The sequence below is a fragment of the Lupinus angustifolius genome, unplaced genomic scaffold (assembly GCF_001865875.1).
Source record: "Lupinus angustifolius cultivar Tanjil unplaced genomic scaffold, LupAngTanjil_v1.0 Scaffold_21_25, whole genome shotgun sequence".
In the NCBI taxonomy this organism is placed as follows: Eukaryota; Viridiplantae; Streptophyta; class Magnoliopsida; order Fabales; family Fabaceae; genus Lupinus; species Lupinus angustifolius.
The window spans coordinates 19,426-26,562 of NW_017719565.1; the positions used below are offsets into that span (position 1 = coordinate 19,426).

The window sequence follows — 7,137 nt, forward strand, 5'->3', positions numbered from 1 at the left end:
CTTACAATTTTTATACAAGAAATGTTCTCAATCTCATCCTATATATATATTATAGGAAGTGACTTACTAGAAAACACAATTTCTTCAATTGAGATAAATAGAAAAATATTAAGTATATTGAGATAAATAGAAAGCCCAATTTCCTTAGTCCTTGCACGCTATACTTAATTCTAAATTATCATTAATACATAGATACATTGTCCATAAATGAGCATCATTAAGGATTATGAGCCATTTTTGGTATATGGAACCAAAATAACTGTTTGCATCCTTTTCTTAATCAACCAAAAGAAATTCCTTAAACAGACCAAAATCCAATACAAGTAATTAAGAAAGTGTGTCTCTACATGATATGATTCTGTGAGTTATGAAAATCATTAACCAATATAAGTAATTAAGAAAATTCAGTGCAAAAAATATATACAGAATTTGGAGTAACACACTTCTGAATTAGAACAATTGACTAGGAATAGAATCATTTGAAAAGCTAGGAACAGAACTGCAATCAATGTCAAGTTTAGGGACAGAACATCCTCTTGCTATCATCTTTTCATTCATCCAATGCATAAGTTTTGATCCATCCATTAGCAATAGAAAATAGTAAAACCAAGGCTACACAAAAATAATTCAGAAAATCTATCTTGTCTATTATCAAACCTTACATAATATAAAATGCATTAAAAACCAGATATCATAATTTAACATATACCAAAATAAGCAAACCATCACAGGGGGTCTTCATTTCCCTCGGGTGAAATCAAGCTCTGAACGTAATCTTGGGCAACAGTCCAATTTATGTTGTTTGAAATTTCGGTATACTATATTGTGTTATCTTTGTGGTTGTACACAATTGCTCGCTGCTATTTATTACTCTCAGCCAATAACAGGACATTACCATTCTCACACAAGCATAATGGTAATATTCTAAAAGATTCCAAATTAATTCGAAGATCTTGATATCTAACATTTACTAACCGAGTCCAAGACTGTTCAACTCCAAACTCCTTCATTTGCCAGACAACAAAATGTGTTCTCTTGTAATCTTAAGAAAAACATAGGCAATCCGTCAAAACACTAACATTCGGCTCAACAAGGGAGACTTGATCAAAACCACGAGGCAGCGAAAATTGTATGTATCTCTCCTTACTTAGGTCAAGCAAATTAATTACCAATTGATCAATAGTTATTGTGTCTCTGTCCCATTTATAATGAGAATTGTAGTTGCGAAGTGCTAACCAATTAAAAGTGTCATTCACACATTTTCTATCTTGATGCAGCTGAATTGGGAAAATTGGAAAACCCTGAATTTTTCTACAAAAATCATCGTTGTCACCAAACCTATAAACTCTCACCTCAGTTCTCTCCAAATTCTTGACCGAAGCTCTGTTATCCATGAGGACAGCTACCACCTTGTAAGTTTCAGTTAATTTATCGTACCAAAACCCGAACTCAGCAGAATCAAATGCACGACCTTCCACCTTAACTAACAAGTCGGCAGATCTTTTAGAAAACAACTTAGTAATAGGGTTCCATAAGCGGACCCTGTATTTATGAAATTCGTTTCTATGGAAATTTCTAGGAAAGGCACGAACCAAGCAAATCAAGCCATTGCAGGAGACTCCAATACCTGTGTGTTTCATCAATTTTAATCTGTAGTGAAGATTTTCTGCAACGATAGTTGTGGGTGATGATGGTTTGTGTTGCAGTAAAGAAAGAAAGGAGTAGGATATGGCCAATCTCTTGCCATGATTAGCAATCAAGGTTAATATGAGGTTGGCATTTTTGGGGGCTCTTTGAAGATGTAGTTTAATGAAATTTGGATCAGAGATGAGAGATTTCCAAGAAAGGATCTCAAAGATGAGTTCATCAAGGAGAACTCCAGAAAGGGATGTTTGGGCACAATGATTTTTCATTGGCGAGATGTTAACTGGTGGAATTGGATAATAACAAACAAGGTGGTGGTGATAAAATGACTACTATCTAAACCCTATAATGTTGTTGTCCTCCTTTTTTTAAATGTTAATAAAGGGGATCTTGGGTACTCAAATCTTCTTTTTTTTTTGTAGTTACATATGAGATCGTACGATTCTATTTTTTTCAAGTTATCCCCAATTATTTATGATATGGATGAAATGATAGAGTATTTCAGGTGTCATATGTGATAAAAAAGTATCATTCAAGCTTAATACGAAATTTTATCATACAAATATAAGACCTGAAATATTATATGAGATTAAATGTTGGGCAGTAAAATGTCAACAAGAAAATTGACTCCATATAGCAGAGATGATAATATTGCGTTGGATGAGTGGACCCACTAGACAAGATAGAATTAGAAATGAATGCATTAAAGAGAAAATTAGAGTATCCCCTCTCCTTATGGATAAGGAACTAATCTCTTTCGTTGGGTGCATGGCTCACCCTCCCAACAAGTATTGCTCTCATGAATCGAGCTATTGACCATTTGGTCTTTCTAGGGATCTAGTATGGCCTTACACCACTAGACCAATACCTTATTGTTCTTGTATTTCTAATTCTTTGAATTTTAACCTACATATCTTGATAAATTTATTAATTATTAAAATAATATAACTAACATTAATAATAAATTAGTTGTAAGTAAGGCTATAAGTGGTTCCAAATTGAACTACAAAACCAAAAAAATAGAAGCAAATCAAACTGATAAAATATAATACAATTCAATTTCATGGTTTGATTCGATTTTATGTGGAACCGATTGCGTACAGTTTGATTCACAGTTTCTGAATTTGGAAAACTGTGTAAACCAATCTGAATTGTACACTCAACCAAATTTGCTAACTATACTTAGTGCCAGTGACAATCCATCTTCTTATCAAAGCTAGTGAAGTACTTCTTCTTCCTCCCATTCTCCTTCAACCACAATCCTCTGGATTAGGTTGGGGAGCTCTAAGCCCTAATTTCTCATTTTTGTCTCCAAATTCCTAATTTCTCTATATTAGTTTAGCAATGAACATTTCAACATTACTATAAGGGTAGTGCAATATTTATTTGGGGTTTATTATCCCTTTTAATAATAGCATAGTGGTTTTAGCATTTTATTAAACACAATGCATACAATATGAATCAAAGAAGAGTAAATAGAAACATAACATTGACTAGGCCATTAACTGATACAATAACTATTTATGTTCTAATATAAACATATGTGGTACTCAATTCTTAGAAATAAAGAAGAAAGAAATAGAAATGGGAAAAGAGGGAAACCTTGAAACATAAGTTGCAGAGCACAACTGATATGATATTGCAGCAAAATCAATATGAAATGGAACCATCTTAATTTCTCTCACAATAAATTGAGATGCCAACCTCCTACACTATTATCTTTCTCTTTCATTCTTATTTATTTCCAAGTCTTTCATGGTAATAGTGTTTTTATGAAGATGTGTGTATTTTGAGAGGTCTTATCCACTTATTGCAATGATAAGTTTTAAAAGATTAATCACACATATTAGCCATCAATTTTATAGACCTATTCATTAAGGAAAACGATATATCTTTATATTAATCAATTTTATTAATAATTTGTTTACAAGTGAAATATATTATTCTTTTGTGAGTAGGAGAATTAATAGGAGGATATATCATTACTCATTCACTAATTCAAAGTATTAGATTTTCCTATAATTAAAACTTACTCTTAGAGTAAGTGTATTCCCTTAATATCATTTTTGATAGCAGAGTCTAGTGTTCCTTTTATTCAAGTGTGAATGTCATATTGTATATGAGGGTGAGGGGAAGAGTTATAAGTGGAAAAGAGTAATCATTTTCTTAAGGTTTTACTTCATGATGTTTCATTGGTGACAAAAGAACAAAAAAAACTATGATGTTGCCCTTACAATTTGAAAGAAATTTATACATTGAGGACAAGTCAAACACTTAAGTTGGGGGAGTGTGTATAATATTTTGAAAGAAATTTATTTTGGTTTACTTTTTAAATTTTCAGTGTGTGTTTTTTAAATGTTTAGTGTGTTTACTTGTTCATATTTTTTTAGTGTGTGTTTAATTTTTAGTTGTGTGTTTACTTTAGTTTCTTTTTTATATTTTATTTAAAAATGTGAAATTTTTTAAGCCAAACTTAATAAATAACACTACTTGGCTCAAACAATTTTTAACAAGATCACTAACTTTGTGAATTAATAAGCTTTGACGAACAACTTAAGATGAAAATTTGAATTTTTTTATGAAGATATCATATTGTCATAACTCTGATAAAATACAAACTTTTTTTAAAATTATTTATCATGAACTTGTGAAATTCATTGAAAACCAAAAGAATGCATAAAATCCCAACCATGTGAGGGTGTGTAAGCGAAACACAAAAAATGTAAGTTTATTGTGAGAAACTTATTGGATTTTACACAATTGATTTTGTTTTAATCTTTCTTTACTTGATTGCACAAAAATTTTGGAAATGATGAAGGCAAGTTCTTTCAAATAGAATGAGTCACTTGACCAAAAATGACTAACCAAAATTAGAAACATCCTTTGATAACCCATTTGAGTATTAAATTTTTCACACACAACCCTTAAGCCTAAAAGAAGGTTTATGGAAATCTCCTATATTTTTCTTAAGTAAAAAGAGAGCATTTTTCAAAAAGAAGGTTTATGGAAAGAAATTAAGTTAAGGGAAGAGATTGATCTTGTAACAAATGTTCAAAAGGAAAAAAATTATCAATCTCTTTACAAATCAAAAAGTAAAGAAAATTAAAGCTATAAAACAAAAAAAGAGTAAAAAGAGATTAAGAAAAATATAGAAAAGTTACACAAAAAGGTAAATAAAATAATGAGGAAAGGAAGAGAAAAAAAAGGTGAAAAAGTTAAAAAGAGACATGAACTTAAAGGAAAAATAATTTTTTTCTCTTTTAACTTTGAAAGTAACTTTTGAACATCTTGAAAAACCAATTTTCTTTAATAACCAATCCTCATTACAACCTAACGAAGACCTTAGTGATCCTTGAAAAATTATGCAATTAAAGTAAGTGTTAAGATGAAAACTAAAATAAAATTCTTGCAAACCAATTAAGTTATTTTTTTACTGAAACACTTACCCAATTGGTTCTATTCTTGATCTGTGTATGAAAATGGATCTCTTTGATTGATAAAATTTTAAAAGTGGAGTGCTAAATGAATTGTTGATGAAATGTATTCATTCTTAGTTTGAAGCATTATGAGTCAAAATCACACCATCATAAACGCATCTCATGGTACTTTAAAATTATACATAGTTGTGACCTTGTACAAGTTAATTTCTCCAAAGCCAAGTAGTTGTTATTTTACCTTTTTTTGGGACAAACAAAAATGTAAGTTGGGAGAGTTGATAAGTGCCAAAATGTACTACTTTTCCATCACTTTTTATGGCACTTATCTTGATTAATCACGTTTAAAATCCAACTTATAACACTTTTTAGATAAATTGTGTGTGCCTAAATATTATAATTTTTGATCACCCGTTGTCCAGGTTGTCTCTGAATTTTGTAGGAAAAGAATAAAAAAAAATTAATTCAAAGATAACCAAAAATTCAAGCCAAATCTCAAGACAAAAGCTCAAAAAGAGTTGCTCAAAAACTTGGCTATTGTGTAACACTTCTTCTACTTATGTTAACTCTGATTTTATTATTCCAGTTATGTATTTCTACTCTATCATTTCATTCCATCTACTCTTAATGCTTATTTTAGCTTGATCACCTAAAATATGGTTTATGTTTTAAGCAACTTGTTTTCAAGATTATCAACATATGGGAATCTAGAATAAGTGGTGACAACCTTATTTCTTTCAGAGGATACTTGATGGGTGATAATGTATTAAGCAAGGTTTGAAAATCATCTTACCTGATCCGAGATGAATGGTGAGTTAAGAAATGACATATCGTGGATGGAATCACACCAAAATAACTTGTTTATATTAAAATCATGGTAATACTTAAGATTTAAGAAATCATATGTCCAAAACATAATTTCCTCTTGAATTTGTAAAAAGTTAGTTACTTTACTTTTTCATGTTTGTTACTTTATAAAATCACAAAAACATATTTATTTGTTACTTTTTTACTTTTAATAAAAGATACAAAGTGTGATTATATTTCTATTAGGCAATTCTCTGTGGTTCGACATTACCCTATAATATACTACAATGAAATCTTGAAAGAGGTCCAAAAGTAAATATAGTAAAGTGTTAACTTATAAATTTTGTTTGTTGAAAAGTTATTAAGTTCCAAAAACAATAGTTCAATTCAATTAATGGATTGTAACTTTGTGAATAGGAATAACATACAGAAGTGCAATTTAATCAATGGATTATATCTTTGTAAAAGAGTGATATAATTTATAGTTAACATCTAACCGCTAATTTTTACATTTCTATCATTTAAATTCCTCAACTAACTACTAACTCTTTTATTTTACTTTATTTACATTTTGTCGTTTACTTTTCATTACATACTAACATTCTAACAAATTTTTTTTTGCTTTATTCTTTAATATAGCTTCTCCCACATCCACCACCAACAACTAGAGGGTTGTGATTCAGGTATGATGAACTAAACCATTATAGAAATTTAAAAGGGTATTATTATTTAAATCCTCATTGTAATGATCTCATTATTATGCTTAACTAGTAACTAAACTAATATGCCTAAAGATATAAGTAAAACACATATATTACATAAGGACATTGAGTTACACCTCTAGTACGAAACGAAGGAAGGTTGTGTTGTAATAGACTGAAGGAAGAAGGTATGTGCACCATTGTATGGGCTATGCATATATTACATGAAAGAAGGTAGAGTTTCTTCTAAGACCCAATATAAATATGGTCGATAACTCGACTTATGTAAGATATATGCTTTATTGATCATCCCATAAACATTGCATGTCGATTTAGGAACGAGTTCTTCCCAAATTTATATACAATTGTTGTTGTTAGCATTCTCTTTGTTTGAATTCTCTATTGTTAGCATTTGCTTTGTTTTAAAAAGTAAAAAAAAGGTTTTTAGAAATTTCTAATTTTTTATTTGGATGCATTACCAAGAATAGAACCAAAAATATATTTACTAGACTCTAATGATGTACCAAAAGATTCATTTATACCAATATAGA

At 29.8% G+C, this 7,137-nt stretch overlaps 1 pseudogene; it reads right to left on the reverse strand.

Annotated features, from left to right (window-relative positions):
- Positions 1–565: 565 nt before the first annotated feature.
- LOC109338270 lies at positions 566–2,149 on the reverse strand (annotated as a pseudogene).
- Between the last annotated feature and the right edge of the window lie 4,988 nt (positions 2,150–7,137).